Source organism: Ambystoma mexicanum, chromosome 5p (assembly GCF_040938575.1).
Source record: "Ambystoma mexicanum isolate Mex_15411 chromosome 5p, UKY_AmexF1_1, whole genome shotgun sequence".
Taxonomy (NCBI): Eukaryota; Metazoa; Chordata; class Amphibia; order Caudata; family Ambystomatidae; genus Ambystoma; species Ambystoma mexicanum.
The window spans coordinates 53,410,207-53,432,659 of record NC_090930.1 but is presented as its reverse complement, the minus strand read 5'-3'; the positions used below and the strand labels follow the sequence as shown (position 1 = coordinate 53,432,659).

The 22,453-nt window shown below is 47.0% G+C and overlaps 1 protein-coding gene across 1 annotated transcript in view; it reads left to right on the top strand.

Moving 5' to 3' along the window:
* The window catches only part of LOC138480718 (zinc finger protein 845-like), a 143,820-nt gene that overhangs the window by 72,492 nt on the left and 48,875 nt on the right, over nucleotides 1-22,453 (top strand). Inside the window, exon 2 of the mRNA XM_069612424.1 lies at nucleotides 5,778-5,872. The gene's annotated coding sequence lies outside the window, so the exon portion shown is untranslated. The remainder of the gene's footprint in view (nucleotides 1-5,777; nucleotides 5,873-22,453) is intronic.

Genomic DNA, 22,453 nt, shown 5'->3' with positions numbered 1-22,453 from the left:
TTAACTAAGCAAAGCTTGGGCTGGTCTCTAAAAGCGGGATAAGAAATCACCCTAGAGTTGCATTTCGTCCTCCTGTGAATATGGAACACAATACCATCAGGAGAAAAGATCCTGCCAGCTAGATCGAGAGCTCTGACGTCAGAGACGCTCCTGCAAGAAACTAGGCAGAGCAGCGTAGTAAGTTTGCCGGATAGGGCCGTACAGGATAATTCCTCATTATGTGGCCATGACAGAAAAAGAGTTAACACTTTGTTAACGTCCCAAAGCTTGTCGTAGCTGGACGGGGGCGGCACTGTAAGTCTGATACCCTTGAGTAATCTGCAAACGAGGTGATGCTCTCCTGCTGGAACCCCCTGAACGAGGTCATGCCCAGCAGAAATGGCTGAACAATAGGCATTAACTGTCCTGTAGGCGAGACCTCTTTCAACTAAAGAAGCTAGGAAATTCAGGATTTCCTCTATAGGTGCTGAAACTGGATGCAATCCTTTTTTTCGGCACCAGAAACTCCAGGCGCTCCAAGAGTTGGAATACCTCTTAAGGGTAGCAGGGGCCCAGCTTTCCTCGATAAGGCTGACCGCCATGCGTGACATGCCGGGTACTCTCCATCTTGACCTGAAATCCTCCAGGCCGCTAGGATCAGTGATCCACTGAGGAAAAGGGGATGACGTTGCCCTGATGGATCCAGTAGGAGATCCGGAAACTGGGGTAGAAGGATTGGATGAAGAAAGTTCCAGAAGAACTGGATACCAGGTCTGAGAGGTCCAGACCGGTGCTATGAGGACCAGATCCGTGCACTCCTGACGGGCCTTCGCCAGGGTCCTCGCTATCATGGTGAATGGGGGAAAGGCATAATGGATTCCCTGGATCCATTGTTGCCGAAATGCGTCTGTTGCAGCTGCTGCTGGATCCGACCTCCTGCAGCTATAAAACACTGGTAGCTGGGTGTTGTGTCTGGAAGCAAAGAGGTCTATGGACATAGGACCCCAAACTCTTTGGAGGCGGAGAAAGACTTCTCTGTTGAGCCTCCAGTCGCTGGAATGACGGGAGTACTAGTCCGCTACCACATTTGTGAGGCCAGGGAGATACTCCGCTGTGACTGAAATCCGATGTTCCAAACAGAAATGTCAAAAATCTTTGGCTAATTCCGCTAGAGGCCTCGATTTGGTGCCACCTAGATGATTGATGTATCTTACCGCGGAAATGTCCATTTTCAGCAAGATACAACAACTCGCTCTGCCTCTGGCAAAAGAGCGCAGTGCGAAAGAGCCCACAAGGAGCTCCAAGCAGTTGATATGCATCTCCAGCTCCTGAGGAGACCAAGTTCCTTCCTTGGCGACAGAGCCGCATCTCGCTCCCCAACCAGAGCGACTGGCATCTGACTCGATGACGATATTTGGGGTGGATCCGAAGATGGCTCTGCCGTTCCAGGCTTCCATATGAGTGAGCCACCAGTTGAGCTCTATTCTCGCCTGAGTTGATAGTGTCAGACGTTGGGAGTAAGAAAGGCTGTGCCTTAAGTGTTGACCCTTGAATCTCTGCAATTCTCGGTAGTGAAGGGGACCGGGAAATATCACCTGGAGGGAGGAGGATAGCAAACCTATTACTCTTGCTTGCTCCCGAAGAGAAAAGAGACTCCTCGCAGGAGTCTGCGGATCTCCTGTCTGGTGGAGTGAATATTGGCAGCTGGGAGGCGGAGTTGAGCATTCTGAGTATCCACCGTGAACCCTAGAAATTCCAGGTTCCTGGATGGATGAAGAATTGACTTTTCCCAGTTTATGAGAAAGCCGAGGCCGTGTAGTAAATCTATGGCTTGCCTGGTCTGCCGCTGAACTAGCTCTTGTGATTGAGCCACGAAGATGATGTCGTCCAAATAAATTATAAGTCGGATGCCCTGTTCTCTTAGATGAGCTACTACTGGCCTTAGAAGCTTGGTAGAAGCCCAAGGTGCTGAAGAGAGCCCGAAAGGTAGACTTGTGAACTACCAGTCTCTTTGTCTCCATGAAAAGCTCAGATAACCTATGTGTGCCTGGTGAATGGGCCCTGCGAGGTAAGCATCCTTCACGTCTAGGCGCATGAGCCAATCGTTTGGTCTCAGGGTGTCCCTGAGCATGTGTATTCCTTCCATCTTGAAATGGTGGTAAACGATGAACTCATTGAGAGCTCTTAAGTTTATCACTGGCCGCACCATCTGTTTTCTGCGTATTAGAAATATGGGGCTGAAGAAGCCTCCTTGACGTGAGCAGCGGCGAATCGCTTGCTTTTAGTATAAGCTGTGTATTTTGTTGTCTAATGCTATTTGATCTATTTCGGACATCACTATAGGGGCAGAGCGACAGAGTTGGACGGGCTGTGCAAAAAACTCTAAGTGCAGACCGCGAGCTGTGTCTCTCACCCAGACATCTCCCGATAAGGTATCCCAAGCTCTCACAAAGATAGCTAGCCTCCCCCTATAAGCGCTTGAGGCACAGGCGCAGTTATGAGTACACTGACCTGAGGATTGTTGCTGGGCTGGATATTTAGCCGCTCATCTCCAGGCACACCCTCTTCCACGTCCCCTTGAAGGTAAGAAGGTGTTGGTGCCCTCTTGCCAGGCATTATGCTGGTCCCTGGAGTGTTGAGGTCTTTTATCGAAAAAGTAACGGCCGGAGGAGCGACCTCAACCTCGTCCGGCCCTGGAGAAAATTTTGGAAGCGAAGACTCTCTTGATGGAGGCCTGAGCTTTGTCCAATGCGGTGAAGGTACCGACAAATTTCGACATCTCCTTCATGAAAGAATCCCCAAAAAGCAGACCCTGAGCAGCGGCCCCTGACTCTGTGTCTGCTAGCTCGCTCAACTTGGTTTCGATTTTAAACAGGATGCCTTTACGACGCTCAGTTGATATAGCACAACTGCCATTTCCTAGTAGGCAGATGGCCTGCTGGGCCCAACCCGAGAGAATCACCGGTTCAATGGGGTCGGCTGTGTCGATAGCTGCTTCAGCCAGGTCCAAGATCTTAGCCAGTGGACCAGTAACGTCCAGAACCTTGTCCTGACAGGACTTCCAGGCACGGTCTATGCCTTTTCTAGGGTCTTTCACATTTTTCCCCAAAAATGTAATCATTTTAGAATCTAGCTCTGGGGCAAGAGCCACTTTGTCTGGAATTTCTGGACGGGGGCATTCGGCCCGGAGTCTGGCTCTGACCTCTTTATCGAGGGGCTTGCATAGTCTGGTAAAGATGTATTTTGCTGTCCTAGAAGACGGCTCCCAGTCAGTGGATCTGGGATGTATTAAGTCCTCGGGCGCAAACATTCCCTTTGAAAATGATTGATTGATTCCCGGCTGTCTTCTTGGGGATGGGGGCTGACACAATCCCCGAGCCTGAGGGCTTCGAACCCACAATCTGAATGTCCTCATCAGAGGAGGTGTAAGAGTGATCGGCGTCATATACGCCTCTGTTCTGGTCGTCTTCCATGCCATGTCTATCTCCCTCCGGGCTTGAGGGTCTAGTACCCCTGTTGTCCTCCTCGGGGTAAGAAGGTCCATCATGGAAAGGGGTTACCTTCCTATTCATGAAGGCTTTCTTTAGCCTGGAGAAGGCGTCCGATACAGCAGCAGCGGCAGGTTCTGGCTGGCTCAGGGGAGTCGGTGAGCTTCTGCTCTTGCAAGCAGGATTACATCCCCCTTTTGTAAGGTGCTTCCTTTTTTGGGTCTTTTTCCTCCCTGGTGGAGAGGCTTCTCGCATGTGCTCCTCCATAGTATCCAGATGCTGCTGAATAGGTAGGAGCATGTCAGTTACGGCCTTTTTAATGCTGGTCTCAACTGAATATCCCAGCACCTTCTGCAGGCTATTTGCCATTGCCACTTCATCAATATAGCAAGTATCTTCCCCACACTCAGACCAAGCCTGATCTGATTCAGGGGAGTACTGTGCTGCCATTGTCAATTATAAGCACTTTTCTCACCTCTTTTTTTTTTCTTTTAATTTTTTCTTTTCTGGGCTCACTGGACACTTTCTCTCTAGGCCAGCAGTAAGGGTAGAGAATCTGAGATGATACTGCTTATAAGGTGCTTGCTTACTGTAAGATTGATTTTCTTCTCTTTTTTAAAAAAAAATATTAAAATATATTAAAATATCACTTAGTGAAGTAGGAGAGTGTCCGGCGCTCGCAATTGCAAATACGTTGTAATCTGCAACGGAAATGCACTCGCGAGCACCGGGAAATAGAGAAAAGGACCAGGGAGAGCAGGAGCTCCCCCTGGTGGATTGGGGGCTGTGCCGCGTGTATGACTCAGCTGCCTCGGCTTCCCCGAGCCCTGTGGGGAATTCGTTGGGCCGGGGAAGTGAGCGCAAGTACTTGGAAGGGCCCGCTCAAGCGGACTTTCAATCAGCTGTAACGCTGAGAGAAGCCTCAGAATGTATCGCGAGCGGAGAGTTCGAATATGCACACTCTCCGACGCCAGCAGGAAGCAGCTGGCATCGGAGGAGAAAAAAAGAAATAAATCACGCAGCCGAAGCAGGCAAGAATAATGGACAAGCTAAAACGTTAGCAATATAGTAATAATATCAAGTTCAATAATATTACCAATGATATTTAAATAATAACAGAAATAATAACATAAACACTTCATAAACAGTGCTGGATATGAATGTACTTATCTCTTGCTGTGAGCAGCAAAGAAAGAGGAAGTTACATCATGTTCAGGACTGTTTGTGAGGAGACCTGCATACCTATTGGAGGACTAATGTCACATGTTGGTGACCTCTGAATGAACTTTAAGGGAAGTCCCCTGGGAAATGGAGTTCTTGTTTTTCCCCAGAGACTAATGGATATGGTCTAATGTGTTTATTGTTTTTTTCATTATATATTGTGTTTTATTATATATCTTTGGCTGTACCTTCTTTATGCATATTACCTGCTGTGCTCAGGTACACAAAAATATCTTGCTGCCAAGCTTTCTTTACGTGTTTTGATTAAAGAAAGAGAAGCATAATGTGAGCCTCCGGTCTTGACATAGAATTGTGATATGAAACGGGGTATTTGTGGGGGTTGTTGTGCAATGCGCTCTCTATAGGCAGAATGCACAAGAGGCCTGTTATTGCATAAGATATTAAGTGCATTTTAATCACAATTTGCACCAAAGATGTTGGAGTTCAAGGCGATCACTGAGCATCCAGAAAGCATTTGGCGCGCTTGCCGCAGTACAAGCAAACTGCATGTGTTGGGTACACGTCAGAGTGACGTATATTACACACAGCGAGTGAGAGGCCGCACGTTCTGCATGTAGAGAAGTTAGAAGGATAGAAATCAGCGGGCAGATAGTGGGTAAGAAACAGAGCCCGCTGGGTGAATAGTGTACGTCCCAGAAAAAGATTGACTGCACGGGACAAGAGAGCAGGTACATTCACACTCATTGCAGAACGTGAAAGGCCAAAGGAACGGCTCATTGTGTGAAACAAAGAGCACAGCATCTCGCTTTCAAAACACATGCTTACAGTCGTGCATTTAGAATGGGAAAACGTAACACTGCATGTCCCAGAATGCAAGGTTAAAAGTACAACTGAACTAGCATCTTTAAAATAGAATAGATAATGTTGACATCGATGACATTAACTTATCAATCAATGTCACTAATATAGTTTATGCCATCAATTAGAGGTTACAGATATGTAGCTAGCATTATTCACTGGTCTATATCTGTTAACAGGCCTCTGCAAACCTCATTAAGTTGAATGTTTACTTTCTGCGGCATACTTTCTGTTGTGTATGGTAATGACACTCTCCATTTTCTGTTTTAGGATTTGTGCTTTTCTCTGCACATACCTGGCACGCTGCGGAACTATTGCTGCTTCCAGTTACTGAGACCATTTTAACAAGGCCCTAAATTAAAATTGTAAGTAACAAGGAGGCTTCAGCTTATCTTTGGCACATTTCAATCTGCAGTGCTTTTTTATATTTTAATTAGGCATCACGGGTAGCATGTAAAGACATTGATCATCCTGTTTTTCGCACCCCACTAGCATGTGATCAACACCTGCAAAAGCCCAAACTATTGCCATTGCTAAGGCCTTCTACAATTGGTTGGCACGCTTGTACCCTTCTGGAACATTCGATGCTCGAGCAGCACGTAAACTGGTACCCCAGGTGTTGGTAGGTGGACTTGACCGTATCTCCCCACCTAATTAGCCTGACATCTCTCATCACCCATGCTATCTGCCATTTACATTGGCTTTGAACTCGGCCTTGTAGTAGCTTCTTGTCTCTGGGAATATAAGGGAGTTGAACTCGCTATCTTTAATCTGGTGCACCATGCCCATCGTCTATTTTCACCCTCGGCTCACGTGATCAGAGGCCGTGAATTTGCTCGTATTATGGTATTAAATAGTCCTTAATAAAGAAACCTGGCACCGATGGTGTTCTCTCCTTGCAACTTATCAAGGGATGCCTCAGCTTCTCCCGTTTTACTGTTGTTCACAGCTGATAACCAGTTATTGGCTGCTTCCAGTCTTTGACATCAAGCCAGACAACCTCTTTGGTCATGCTTCGAATTTGAGCCTATTCTTTGCTGCAACACACAATCCGTCTTTCTTCATGGAGACTTGCTTACTAAAATATATTATCGAATGTCCAGAACTCCATATACATGTATGTTGGCGGCACCACCTGCAGTATATATACTACGTATAGCCAGCCATATGAATACTTAGTCTACTTGTGTTGCAGCATCTGTAGAATTGTAAAAACGGCTTGTGCTTTCTGCAGTGCTCTTCACACATGCAATCTCTGCTCAGCATATGAAAGTCTTCTCGATTCTTTACTTCGTCATCAGATTCTATATCACCTATGCATACTCTTCTCTAGTCATCCTTTTCAGTGCGTCACACTCACTTCTCGTGACGTCACCAGCTTATCCTTATACATCTTCACACTTCTTCAGACGCTCCTTTTAGGAGACCACCAGTCTTCCGGGGGTACTTCTCCTAGGGTCTTCACAACGGATACCTTGTCTCAATTATTTTTCGTGTTATAGTTACTATTACTGGTGTTACACATGTTGCAATTTACGGCTTCCAGCATATAGGCAGAATAGGGGTGGGACTTCCTGTATAGGCATTCGGCTGCTTCTCTACAATAGACAAAGACTTGATTTTGTTCCCAACATCCAGGCCATCCAGCTAGTTCTGTTTTATCAGGACAGTTCAACCTCTTCATGTCTGTAATGACTACCTCTTCCTGTCCTGTCGCAGGGTACGTAAGCATCTTGCTCTCCCATACAGGTTTCTATTCCATCTGTGAAGTCTTGATATAATCATCCTGAAACGGAAATGACCATTTTGATTTCCATCGTAAAGTAGCCCAACTTCCCTGGAAGTGTCCTCTGGTCATACATGTTGCAAGATGAACGAGGCACCTAACTTCGTGTTCTGGAACTTCTCTAGAGATGAAAGTTTGCGCTGCATTCATGGCTTAGGGGATGAGAGCGCAGACATAGCAACTCTCCTTAGATGTTCTCTCTCCCATATTTCTCATGTGCTGATACCACATGTTATTACCCACGTGTGCTGCATCGTCTACAAAGGTATTTCTCCCCTCACTATCTTCCTCTGCACTTCTCTTATGTCTCACTACAAAGTCAGTGTTTGAATAATAATAAAGCAAAGCAAAAGCAGTTTTCACAGTAGGGAGAGCCATAGGAGCCTCCACCCCAGTGGAAGTAAGCAAACCAAAAGCAGTTCCCGTAGTGGGGTGAGCCATAGAGATCTCTGCCTCAGAGGGAGTACCAGTATGATAGAGACTGCGAAAAAGAAGAAAAGAAACACAGTGGGCAATCGTGCAGGCATATACTATGTAGCAAAACACAGGCGACCACCTTTTGCGCCATCCTGGTACTTGTTCTTTCTCTAGAACCGTCGCAGCTTCCACATTTCTCATCCTTAATACAATTTATCAAATGATTTCTTTACACTTGCAATTGTAATATTTGTTCAATGATTGCAATTAGCAGCCTTCTAATAACCGGGCCATTTTAAGGATCCTGTAAAAAAAAGGTGCAAGTATGAACGTCTCTTCTGACAAGAGCAGGATAAGCTTGAAGTATAAATATAAATACAGCAAGCACAAGCTGATGCACATCACTATCAGTGAGTACCAGAGGGTTCACTATTTAGAAAAGGTACGCAACAAGAAATGAAATGAATCTGGATACTGAGCTTGTTTCCAATTATTGCTCAAGAACTGACATTTAGGCATAACTTTGATGCTTCAATGTATTTCTAGAGTTCATTTTTGGCCTAATAAAACTTGCTGCAAGTCTTTCTACTGTTGCTAAAATATCTATAAGGAGTGTCACTTGAGTTTTAGTCCAAACTAAAGCTGCATCATTCACTGGGTGTTGCTTTTTTGTCCTTCTTCTTCGTTATCGATCTAGTCTCCACAAGCAGACATTCTTCTTCTTGTCTTGCTTCTGGATGGGAACAGTGGGAGGGTGAGTCTCACCTTTATAGACTTTCATGTCGCCCAAATGAAGCCAAGCTCGTCTCCCTTGGACCTTCACAGCTGAAGGGGTTATATTTTCAACACAAAAGGGGCCATTAAAGCTTGACTCATGACACTTTCTGGTGAAGTTCTTCATCAACACTTAATCACCAACATACAACTTGGGTACTGATAAAAGTTCAATTGATCTGATTGTTGAATTGTCTTCATCTGTGTTCTGAGACCGACCCCCATGGCGCTTGAGTTGATCTGAAATGAGAGAGATGCCAGAGATCACACATGTCAAATAATCATGCAGTTCATCACCTAAAGTCTTAGCTACGCTCTGGGCATCACTTCTATTTCTAGACGGAGGTGTAAGAGGCGTTCTCATTCTCCGCCCTGTCACACACTCGTGAGGGGTGAGGTGATGGTCTGAACCAGGCTGATTCCGAAGGGCATATAAAGTTAAGGGTAGGTAACATAGCCATCCCTTCTTCAAAGTCAATTTAATCTTGGCAATCCTTTCTTTAAGGAGTCCGTTGTTTGCTTGCGCGTGACAAGCAGAAGAAAACTTGTGTTTAATGTTCAATAGAAGCCCTATTTGTTCAAACACCTAGTTCACAAACTGTGGCCCATTGTCGGATCTCAGCACTTCACACACACCCCATCTTGGGAATACTTTGCGTACTAGAAACTTCGCTGCACAAGTGGCAAAAGGATGCGTACATGGACCTGCCTCGATTGACCTAGAGAAAGGACACACACCACCACTAATAGATACCTATATCCATTACACACCTGCAGTATATCAACATAGTCAATATGTAAATGGTGAAACGGATCATTCGCTCAAGGTATTACCCCTCTAATTGTTCTCAGTGTATGCCCAGCAATAAACTGTAACGCTCACCTGATTCCCACGGAGGCGCGGGTCTTGGCAGGAAGGTGTCTGTGACTCGAAAAGTGATGTGCAGGACTCGATTAGCTTCTGGGGTCGAACCTCTTCGCACTGTGTGTCGAACTCGAAGAGTGAGGTTTCTGCAGGTGAAAGAATATGGGGGTTAATGGTCTGGGTTGTTGAATGTCCCTCTCTCTCTCTCTCTCTCTCTCTCTCTTCCCAGCTTTTTCGTAGAGCCCCCAGGTCAACGTGCTCACCTTAGATAGGTGAATGCTGGGCTCTCCATCTGCGTCTGATGCAGGGTGCCGTTGCCAGTTCCTTCACTGGTGAAGCATAGGCCTCTTGACTTCAGAGGATGGTTACCGTCGTTATCTGCACGAGCGGTGAGTTTCTGGACACCTTTTGTCTTTATAGTCTTTAAATGCGTGACACGTTAATATTGAAGACTCTGTATAATGCTTTTCCCTTATGTATTGCAGGACTCTTGAGATGGAAGATGGAGTGAAGCACCTGGAAATTCGTAAGTATGGCAAGCGCTCTAACTGTCTCTTTCCTTGCAGCTTAGTTCGTGTTAAAGAGACGCCGGAGTATTCGCAGGCGTTTTATTGCGACGAGCGTGATGGGCGTAAGTAAATACCTGCTTAATGTCTTTTCTTTTGTCTTTCAGATGTTGGTTTGCAGCACCGGAGTCCGCGGAATGCCAGTAAATTGTAACAATACTTTGTCTTCACAGGCGGCGATGCAGAATGAAGAAATCCGGAATTCACAGCGTGCCGGTAAGTATAACAATGCTTTTGTCTTTGCAGGCGAAGGTGCAGCGTGAAGACACGGCCGCTGCCGATGGTTCAGGTGAGTAAGCACTGCGTGTAAAGGTTGCCTTGCTAACCTGTTGTTTCTTGTCTTTTGCAGGTGCTGATGATGACTGGATACAGGAATGGTAAGTATAATTCTTGCAGGTTCAGGATCGAAATAAGAAAGGCTGGAACAGACTCGGTGAGCGTTCTGCTGCAGATGCATAATAACGCGAAGCACGTTTCATCTTTCGGGTGTGGTTTAAATAGCCTTGGAGTGATGAGGCGTCTTCTTCCACGGCCCCGTCTAGGTAAGAAAAGAGTTCCAGTTTCCAGAAGAGTTCCAGTGCTGTATCCAGGGAGTGGAGCTGCCCCACCCAGGTAAGAAAGTAGTTCCTGTTCACAGAGGGCTTCTAAGTGGCTGGTAAGTAAGCAGCATGTTCTGCTGCAGGTAAGTCCACCCAAGCACTATCACACCAATTATGAGCCCGGCGCTTCCAGTGCCGGGACCAATGGTTTTGATGAGCCTGGTGCCACCGGCGCCAGGACAAGGTCCAAAAGGTCCCAGTAGGGACCGGCTGGTGCCTAGGATTAGGGTTAGGGGCCTGCTTCCAAGGACGTTGGGCTGGTCCTGGCTCCTTGGAAGCAGTGATCATGACATAAACCTTTGATACACAATGCAGTTCACTATAAATAGTGCAACGTGTTCCAACAAATTCTGAATGGACCAGTCTTCCGAATCATAGCAGCAAGCCTTTCCCTAGTTACATGCAGTGGGTAATGCAGCTGTTCAAGTGCGACCTTTAATAACGCTACTGGCATCACCGGCTTTCCAGTGCTATCTTGTTGCCATAATGCTTCTGTGGGGGATAAAGAATACCCCCTTCGCTTCCATAATTCCTGCTCCTCCTGTGGTGCACTCCCTTGAATCTCCATTAGTTGGGTTATCGACAATTTATTAAACCCTTCCTCCACTAAGATGGCTGTGACTATTTTCTCTTTAATACTCGGAGTATCGAAACTCGAGATATCTGGAGAATATGCAACCCTTTTAGCTTCTGCGGCTTTGTTTCACGCAAGAGATAAAATCTGTTTGCTTAGTGTGAGTTGCGCACTTAACGACCGCTATGGCCACTGGGAATTGTAGTGCCTTAATAAGCCTGTCCAATAAGGATGTGTGTTGCACTGGAGGGCTATCCGCATGGAGCTAGCCCCTCCTTTTCCAAAGTACTAACCCTGTGTGTACGGTTGACGTCCCATAGGCGGAGTCACTCTACACCGTCACTTCCTGCCCTTTGTGTTTCTTGAGTGCAACAATAAGCACTACTTATTCTGTTGCTTGCACTGACAAGTGAGATGGTAGTCTGGCACTTGCTACAACTTCAAATTCTCCATTTAATTTGTGTCTCACTACCGCTGTGCCCGAATGCCTTTCCCCACTAGTCTGATCAATTTTTGAAGAACCAGAATTTCCCCTCCTGCTAAAACATTTTCTTTCACACGGGGTATATCGTCATAACATTCAACATAATTAGAACAGTCATGCACATGATCGACATCTGCTACTGGCTCAGCTACAAATGTGGCAGGATTCACTATTTTACATCTTACAATCTTAATAGTTGGATTCAAAATCATTACCTCATAAACTGAAGCTCTTTGGGATGTCAGTGTACCTTTGGGTTTCTCTAAAATGGCAAGCAGAGCATGCTCCACGAAGAGAGTCATAGAGCAGCCCATGACAATACTTATAGACTTCTCAATTGCGAACGCGGCAGCTGCCAATGACTGTTCGCAAGGAAAGTGTCCTCTCATAACTGGGTCTAAAATCCCACTGTAATATGCAAAAGGCTTGTACCCCAATGTGGTCCTTTGTGTAAGCACTGCTGTCATGACTGTCCCATTTGTGTGCGAAAATAAATAAAATTCCTCAGCATAATTGGAAATTCCCAAAACCTTCCTCCATTTCTTCAGTCCATTCTACTTTTACTTTGTTCAATTGTACTTTCTTTAAAGCTTACAAAAGGGGTCTCCTTTTCTCCTCACATCTCTGACGTCTCTAAGAAGTCAAACTACAAACTACACCTCCTCAGAGGTATTCTTCCTTTCCTTTCCTTCCCCCAGAAGCTCACTGTCTCTAGAGCTCTCGTTCTCTCTAGGCTGGACTACTGCAACAGCCTCTTTCTAAATCTGCCTGATTCTAATCTCCGCCCTCCGCAACTCATCCAGAACAGGACTGCGAGATTTGTCCTTGGCCTCAAGCCCTGGGATCGTATCTCTCCAGCCCTGAAATCTCTTCATTGGCTCCCAGTGGCTGCCGGATTAAATTCAAGACCCTTTGCATTGTCCACAAGGCTTTCTGGGACCTGGGTCCACATTACCTTCAACTCTCCCTCCTTAAATACCTTCCCATTTGAGCTCTTCGCTCCTCCACTTCTAACTCCCTAAGGTTCAGACGCTTCTCCAAGCAACGAGTTGGGGGTCGATCTCTTTCCTCGGCTGTGGCCTCCCTCTGGAACAGCCTCCCTGTCTCTCTGAAACTTGAGGAGAACCATCTTCAGTTCCGGAAGCACCTCAAGACCTTCCTCTTTGCTTCTGCCTTTGCTCTTCCTCTCCCCTGCTGAGCTGTCTGCTTCGGCAACGGGCACCTGGTTACCCTCTGATTGCCGGGCCCATGTCCCTGCCCACCCTAGCCACACCCGCACTGCCTTTTGGCAACCCTTGCACTTGGGTCTGTATCTGCAACCCTACAGTCCCCTTACCTGCACGAATTAGAAACCCCTGCCTGCGCTTTAACCTTGCACCTTGCACTTGCCACCTTGCTGGCTGCACTACCAGGTGTTGTTTTATCCCTGCTCTGCACTTTCCACTCCCCCCTCGCCCCTCCCCCTTGCACTTTTCCCTCTTCCCTCTCCCCTGCACTTGCGCATTCTCAATGTCACTGGGCCTAGTAAGATTGATGTTTTGTCCTCCCTTCTTCCCCTCCCTTGCCTTGTCGCACTCTGAAACACTTGTGTATGCGCACGATACAAATAAATTATCATATTAGATCATTATCTTGTGTATGAACTATAATCAAACACCCAGGTTCTAACATAGTTGCATAGCCACAGAAACTGTTGCATCTGTTTCACTGTATTTAGCTATGCGGTTTTCATAATCGCCTCAGCTCTTTCAGGTGTCACCTTCTTTCCCGCATTAGAGATCAACTGCCCTATGTATAACACCTCTTCTTGGCAGAATTGTAACTTCTCCTTGTCTACCTTGTATCTCTTGTCTGCTAGAATAGTCATCAACTGAATAGAATCTTGTCGGCACTCATCTTCCGTGGTGCTACAAATTAGAATGTCATCCACGTACTGTATCAACGCACTCTTAAGATCAATATTGCTTAAATCCATCTGTAGGACTCTGTTAAAGATCGATGGGGACTCAGTCGAGTTTGGCGAAACGTAAAGGAAGTAAAGTCTTGTGAGTCCTTGTGCAACGGCACCGCGAAAAACGAATTTTTCAAACCGATCACCGTGAAATATCGACCTTCCACTAGGATACTGCACAGTATCGTCGCCAGATTAGGAACTAAAAGAAACTCTGCGTCTACAATCTGTTTAATCGGTCTCATATCTTGTATAAATCACCATGACCCTCCTTTAGATTTTTTGTTCGGATACACCACAGTATTACACGTCTATTCTGATGGTACCAGAATACCTTGCTTCATCAGTGCTGAAATATTCTGAAATATACCCTCATCTGCCTCTCGAGACATGGGGAACTGTCTTGCTCGAGGTAACATCGCTCCTGGCTTCAGCTTTATTTTGACTTCCCCAATTCCCTTTAATAAACCTACGTCATAAGGGCCTGTGGTCCAAAGGACCCATGGCACCTTCTCCAAGTCTTCCTGAAAATATGCTGGACGCTGCCGCATTATCGCCATTCGCTGTGGGACTTCCCTTTTCTCTATTCTTTTCCAGTATGTGATTCTCATAAAGAACACCACTTCATCATCTGTTCAGTCTTGTCCTCGAGAGCTATTATTGTTCTCCATGGTCTACCCTCATCGTCACTCCTTTGAGCATTGCCATTTCCCTTCGTACTATGGCTGCTTCCAATTCTATAGGGATTGTTTGTCCCCCTCTTTGTCCATAGGTATTCATGGTCTAAACAGGAACTCATCAGGTATCCTCACAATTGTCCCACTAAGCCAGGTAGCCATGTCAGTAGAATGCTCACCCCATATAGAAAAACCTTTCGATCTTCTTGAACGCAGCGCTGAGCCACTTGACCTGTACACGCCAGTATACATTCTGCCATGTTTCAATAGTGTATTCCCAGAGTGGAACACACTATCCCTTGATCAGTGAATGAAATCGTCATGTTACGCTTTGTCATCAAATCTCTTCCAAAAATGTTAACTGGTGTCTGTCGTGAATATAACAAAGGAACAGACATATCAACTCTCCTATAGAGACTGGTAATTCATCAGTATAAAGAACTCGACTCGTAGCTCCAGAGAACCCTTGAGCATTCATGGCCATTCCCGACATTAGATATTTTCACTCTTGTATACATGTACGAGTAGCCCCAGTGTCTACTAGAAAAGAAAAAGACTTGCCTCCTATCGTCACATCTACCATTGGTTCCTCTTGGGGGTCTGGTGTCACAGATAGGACTGAACACATGAAGTCACCCTGTGAGCTGTCCTATTGTGGGTATAGGCTCATCCTCGTCCCTGTGAAAGGATTTCCTCCTACCACAGTGACACCTCCTATTCTGGGTGTCAGCACCTGTCCTGTGTTTGCATACTGCTGTGTCTGCATGGGGGAATGTTGTGACTGCCCTTTTTGTGGATTCATTTGCACTTACTCTGGTTGCTGTACCTGCTACACTTGTGGCACTTGTGTCTGATACAATGTCTGATCTTGGGCATACCTTCCCTAGTTTGTGTGCTATATGGTGGAGGATAAGCTGTCCCTTCTGTACATTCCCTTGGCTCCCACATACGAGTGCAATGTGCCCTGTCATCCCACAAGTCCAACATACTTGGGGTGCTCGTCTGACAAGTCCCCCTTGGTGTATCCTCCCTGGGTGCTCTGATTCTCATTCTGTGTATTCTGAAACCCACCTCGATTATTTTGAAATCCTCCTCTTCCTCTGCAGCCCATACCTCTGCCTCGTGGCATGAACCCATATCCAAATTGGTCCAACTCATGCTGATTATTCACCCGCGATCTACCCATTGCTTCCTGCATTCCCAATCCTTCTCCGCTTGTCAATACCGCCCTTTCTATGGCAAATTGGGACAATTAGTTCTGAACTAACTTGGCTTCCTCGATTTTTCTAGTCCTATCTTTCTTCCTATTTTTCTCTTGCAACAATCGACAGTGATGCACTATCGTCAGCTGTATCTCATCCCACGGTTTCGCTTCCATTCCCACTTGTTTCTTCATTTGTCTCTGTACGGGCTCAGGTAACCCCTGGCATAAAATGTGGTAAAATAATGCCACTTTTTTTCTCTACTGCTCATGCATTTCAGGTCGCCATTTCTCCTGAATTTCCTGAATGTAAATAATAGGGTCTTCATCTTCCTTCATCTTACGTGTCATAATTGCACCCATACCTGATCTATCAGGATACTGTACCCTGAGAGCCCTCCATACGTCTGGTCTGCAATTATTAAACAGCGCTCCGTCATGCACTGTGTTTTGTGCTGTCACACTTGAATACCCTGCTCTCCTCCATATGTCATCAGCTCTTTCTCCAAGGATAGATGCCAGGAGAACTTTTATGTCCTCTATGGCCAGTGTGTTTCCTCTTGTCATTTTTTCTAACTCGTATAGCCATTTCCCAGTGCCCCTCGGCTGCTTGAACCCTAAATTATCCTTGTCCATCTGTGGCCATGGAATATACTATGGTCTTGCTCCCCCTTTTTCAAATAAGGGAAACTGCGTAAACCCCAACTCGCAATCAGCTCCCATTGTTAGGCTATCCATGGCAGGGACGATGGTCCCTGTCCGTCTCCTTGATGGTAGCGAACTTGATCTGGTCACATATGGCAGCGATTCTCCTTTCTCACTATACGATCATCCTCAGGGACGCTCTGGATATGGTATGAGATCTGGCTTCCTGTCCTTAGGTTGTTCCAGATCTGACCATCTTACTTCTTTATCCATTTGTAGGCTTCCCACAGAGGCGCACATGATCCCTCCTCCTATCTTGAGGATGGAGTCTCTTTCTTCGACTCACATGTCTAGTCCTCAACTAGTGTGACTATCAACCCCTTCATCTTTCTCTGAGTTCAGTCTGCTTAAGGACAATGCTCTATGTTCATGACTGAACAGAATTTCTTCTTCGCTTCATGACTGAAATGCTAGGGATTGATCCCTCCTCCCTCGACTTCCATAGTTGCTACCTTCCTTTAATTCTTAATAGGCCTTATCGATCTTATTATAGATGCTTCCCGTATGAAAGTGTTCTTCTTCCAATACTACTCTAGATGCCCCTGATGTTGCTTCCTTTATTTGAAGGAACTCTTCTGTTCTATCCCATGGAATTTCTGGGTTCAGCCCTATTGGCTCCTTATGAATGACACTGGCATCAAGACCCTGCTGACCTCTCCTTTGTTCTATTTCTTCATCTAGTTCTCTTCGCCTTGCCTCCCTTCTAATTCTTTCTTCCTCTTGCCTTCGTTCTTCCCTCCGAACTCCTTCCCTTGTTTCCTCTTCTTCGTCTCTGTATTCTTCTGTCCCTTAATTTCTGCGCTTCCTCCTGTTCTCTTTTGCTTTCTCTTCTCTCCCTGTCTTCTATCGCTGTCTCTTATCATACTTTATTTTCTCTTCTGCCCGTTCTTCTTTTTCTCTTGCTCCTCTTGATACATCTGTTCTCGTCGCTCCCTGTTCTTCCTTTTCTGCTCGTCAATCTCTTCTCATGTTCTTTATCCCTTCTATCTTGTTTGTCCTTATCTTCTCTTTGCCTAACTTCCTCGATGGTTTTCCCATCGATTTTAAGTAATATCTGTCCACCCATCCATGCTTTCTGCACGAGTGCTCCCTCGTCAGCCTTATCCTTCTTTCCTTTCCATCTTTTAATCTCTCTTTCTATTTCTGTCGATATATTTGATCGCTCACACTTTTCTTCTTTGTCTTGCATGATCTTACAGATCTTCTTTTCACTTATTCTTCTCTGGACTATGATCACTGCTTAAGCGGGAGGTTTGTATATTGGATTACTAAACCCTGTCACCGCTTTCAACTCCTTTAAAGGATACAACTCAATTTCTTCCGTACTAGCACCTTTTTCTTCAGGCGAGGTAAGGGGAGCTGAGGGCTCAACAACTTCCTCCTTTCTCTGACTAAACCCAGTTGCTGCGCGTGTCACCTTCCTGCTAAAATTGAATGTAGATTTGCCCAGTTGCTGAATGTGTTTTCCACCTTCCTGGTAAAATCGAATTTAGATGTGCCCAGTTGCTGCGCGTGTCACCTTCCTGCTAAAATGAAATTTAGATGTGCCCAGTTGCTGCGTGTGTTTCCACCTTCCTGCTAAAATCGAATTTAGATGTGCCCAGTTGCTGAATGTGTTTTCCACCTTCCTGGTAAAATCGAATTTAGATGTGCCCAGTTGCTGCGCGTGTCACCTTCCTGCTAAAATGAAATTTAGATGTGCCCAGTTGCTGCGTGTGTTTTCCACCTTCCTGCTAAAATCGAATTTAGATGTGCCCAGTTGCTGCATGTGTTTTCCACCTTCCTGCTAAAATTGAATTTAGATGTGCCAGTTGCTGTGTGTGTTGGCACCTTTCTTGCCTAAAATCGAACTTAGCTATGCCATCTGTAAGATTGAGAGATACATTAACAGTGCGCCAATATCCAAAACATGTCGCTGAAAGCGCAGACATAGCCGAAAGGCGAACTGTGCAGGAACTAGTGTTTCCCAGTAACCGCAATCACGAGGGAATATAGATACGGAATAGGGCAATGCACCGTTGAGAAATATTTCCTGTTTGGATTTAACCCACTCGAAAGCAAAGCCTTGAGAACGAGCTACGCTCGAAACACATGTCGGCTGGTCTGAAAACCAACTTGAAATTTACTATTAAGAATTAAAAGGACATTTTTGGGATATTCGTGCATTGTGAATGTATCTCTCAATCTAATATGGTCGCTTCCTAAGCAGAGGCTCCACAATCTGATACAATCACCCACAGCTCTAGTCAGCCTCTATTTATGATATTTTGTTCCGTATTCTTATTCACCAAAAAATCAATTGCACGTGAGCTGGTTTTCCAGTTTCTTTCTGTTTCCTGAGGTTTTCCCCTATGCCATCCGCAGCCTCTACTTCGAATAGATTGTGTCCTCCAATGTATTCCTCATCTATGACATCCAATGTCCACAGCTGTGCTGCTTTGGAATTTATTTCGGCAGAGGGCGCCCTTGCGTCAATGGCGTTGAGTCGATGTCCCTTGAAGGCCTCAGTCGACGGTGACATCATCTGATGTTATGAGTAGTACGCACGGAGCCCGTAGCCTCAGTTCTGTTTTTTCCACAAACGTGTTTGCTTCGAAAACTCGGCGCGCCTCGTGTTTCCTATTGCATTCGGTATTATGTCTTCTTCTTCTACCCAGACGACCCCACGGTCTGGCTTCAAGAAGTGTCCAGACTGCGGGTATTAGATGTCCATCACAGACCCGCACCGTGTTTGCTTGTGGTACCTGGGCGAACACCACGCTACGGACGACTGCTCGAAGTGCCAGTTGTTAACTGCCAAGGCCTTGCAGGAACGTAAGGCGAAATTGAAGGTAGGCCGCATTTCCAAACCCCATAAGCCTAAGTTTGCTGGGCTGTCAACTGGCGAGTCAAAGGGTGACTCTCCTTGTTGGAAGAAGTCCAAGCGTCCAGGTCCCGTAGTGGTTCGCGCCACTCTTCCTCTTCATCAAAACGGTCCAGGAAGCGGCATCATCGTTCAACTTCCTCAAACTCGTCGGATGAGTGTTACCCAAAAAAGATGACCTGCCCCACTAAATCCTCGACCCCGGAGGAGTGGGATTATTTTCGGAAGCACATGTTGCAGCTGTTCCAGTCTCAGGGCACAGTTCCATCCGCGCCTTCGGTAGAAGCCAGCAAGGAACGGTCTCGACCAGAAACTTGTGTGCCTTCGGGCCCGGGTGGATGGCTCAATAAGCATTGGGAGCCTTCGAGGTCCTGTTCGGACAAGGCATCGGGGCATTGCCAGAGACGTGCGAGGTCTAGGTTGCGGTATTTGTCTCCAGCGAAACCATCGAAGCCTACAAAGTCATCGAAAGCCTTGAAGGTGTGGACGCCGTTGGCGCCATGCCCCTCAAGTGCGTCTGTCTGGTCTTTACCCCCGGTCAAGCCCTCGAAGTCGTCAGCGCCAATGTCGACGCAGACGCGTCTGAGCCGTCGATGCCATCGGTGCTGGCTGGACACAATTTATCGATGGAAGCCCCTTTGGATGTAGATCCTCCCGGGAAGGCTATTACTAAATCTGTGAAGCCCGTCCCGGATAAGAGGTGTACCCCTCTCCCTAGGAAGGAGTTTTTTCATTCTCTCCAGAATATTTATGAGGATGAAGAGAGGTTCGATGAGGATGTTAGGCCTTTTTGTCTTCCATATGGGACTCCCAAAGTTCTGGACTATCTCATTTCTGAGGAGAGTCGGATTGAGGATCTACGTCAGTCTTTGCATGATGACAGTGGCCCGGGCACTTCTCCTGAGATGGAGTTTGGTGAGCCAGAGCCTGGAGATCATGCCGAATCTTCTTATCTGAGATTGATGTTGAGGGTGGTAGAGTACCTGGGTTGGTCCAGGCCTCCGGTGCAATTTGATCAGGATGACCTTACCGACATCTTGGATCAGGGTCCTTCCACTGACCCGATGTTGCCATTTCATGTGGCATTGCAAAAGAGGGTGGCTGCTACTTGGAATGCCCCGGAGACTATTCCGGCGGTTAACAAGTCGTTGTCAAAGGAATACCGCCCATCCAGTAGCAACCCCGGCTACCTGTCAACACACCCCACTCCCGAGAGTTTGGTGGTCTAGGCAGCGACGGCCACCTCGAAGCAGGCAGCGTACCCTACCATCCCTCCTGATAGGGACAACAAACGCATGGATGGATGGGCGTGCAAGGTATTTTCAGAAGGGAGTATGGCACTGAAAATCAGCCAACTCCACCTGTGCAACATTTTTGCACACTCTGTGGAATTGCATTTCGCTAGCGGCTGAGCATATTTCAGAAGGGGAAGAAAGGGTTTGCTTTCTAGCTATTGTGCAGGATGGCAAGGATGCCATGTGTGAATCCCTTGAGTCTGGGTTGGACATGGCGGATAGTGTTGCAAGGTCCACGGCTACGAGCACCATGATGCGCAGCTTTGCGTGGTTGCGGAAGTCCAGTTTTGCACCCGATGTGCAGGCCCGTCTTCTCAACATGCCCTTTGACGGGTCACATCTTTTTGGCAACAAGGCGGACGAGAACCTTGAAAAGTTGCAGACCTCCAAAGCAGCTGCCAAATCTTTGGGCGCAGCTGTTCGACAACCTCAGACTTTTCGTCATAGGGCACAGCAAAGGAGCGGTGGTTCCTTTTGCAATTTATCATTTGGAAAGGCACGAGGGATGGCCAGTCAAAGGAGCCAACGTAAGTTCACTCGTGGTGGAGGAGGTTGGGGTGCCAAAGCCGCTCAGACAGCTACCTCTTTGCCATCAGGCACTGCCGCAGCTGCTTTAAAACCGCTCTGACGCCTTGAGCCATGGTTCACCAGTAAGGGGCAGGCTGTCTCAGCACCTCGAAGAGTGGCGAACCATTACTTCCGATGTGTGGGCTCTGGAAGCAATAGCCCACGGCTACGGCCTTCCTTTTCTCTGCCGGCCTCACGACAATCCACCGGGGAAACACTCTTTGAAGGTTCCGGATCCGTTCCTTGTGCATGAGATTTTGGCCCTGCTGGAGAAAGGCGCTATAGAGTCAGTGCCTGTGGCGGAGAGGAACAAGGGTTGGTATTACCCATATTTTTTGATTCCCAAAAGGGACGGAGGACTGAGACCCATCTTGGACTTACGTTACTTGTACAAGTTCCTCAGGAAGGACAAGGTCAAGATGGTCACTCTTTCTCAGATCCTTCAGGCCCTCCAACTTCAGCATTGGTTGGTGTCAATGGACTTGCAGGATGCTTATTTTCATGGGCCGATCCATCTCAAGCACAGACAATACCTGAGGTTTTCAGTTGGCGGCTCACACTATCTTCCGGGTCCTGCCCTCCGGGCTCACCTCCGCCCTGAAGGCCTTCACCAAGCTCATGGTGGTGGTTGCAGCGCATCTCAGCAGAGGGGGATTCACGTCTACCCGTTCCTGGACGATTGGTTGATCAGGGCACGTTCTCCCGAACAAGCTTTAGATCATCTCAGCATCACCTGCCACTCCCTTCACAAGCTGGGCTTCTCCCTCAACTTCAAGAAGTCCCATATGACACCTTCCCAGCAGCTCCAGTAATATGGTCTGTGTTGGACACGCCCTTGGGATGTGCTCGCCACCCAAGGTGAGGGCTCAACACATTCTTCAGATGTTCGAATTCTTAAGGTTGCTCGGCCTCATGGCTTCCTGCATTTTTCTGGTGCCAGAGGCTCGACTGAGGATGAGTTCCCTTCAGTGGGCACTAAGGACTCAATGGTCCCAGTTCTCGTGCAAGATGTCGGATCGCCTTCATGTTCCGGTCTTGGTCTCACAGGAGCTTCTGTGGTGGGCTAGAGAGAAAAATCTGATGAAAGGAGAGCCCTTTTGGCAACCATGGCCAGATGTCATGGTAGTGACGGACGCTTCCCTTACGAGTTGGGGAGCTCATGCCAACGATATGTCGATCAGCGGCCGTTGGTCTCCATCAGAGTCCAGACTTCACATCAATCTTTTGGAGCTGAGAGCAATCAGGCTAGCGCTGATGGCTTTCCTGCCATCTGTACGGGGAGGAAATTCAGATAATGACGGACAACACAGTGGTAATGCATTACCTCAACAAGAGAGGAGGTGTAGGGTCACTACCTCTGTGCAGAGAGGCAATGCAGCTCTCATTTTGGGCAATTCAAGAAGGAATCTCCCTTTCAGCGGTTCATCTAGCTGGAAAGGAGAACGTGGCGGCGGATGCTCTGAGCAGGCAGGGGACAGTCTCCCACGAGTGGGAACTAGCTCAGGAAGTCCTTCAAGAGATCTTTGCCCTTTGGGGAACCCCACGGGTGGACCTGTTCACGACTGGTGCCAACCAGAAGTGTGAAAGGTACTGCTCAAGGGAATTGACTCCGAGAGAAGCTC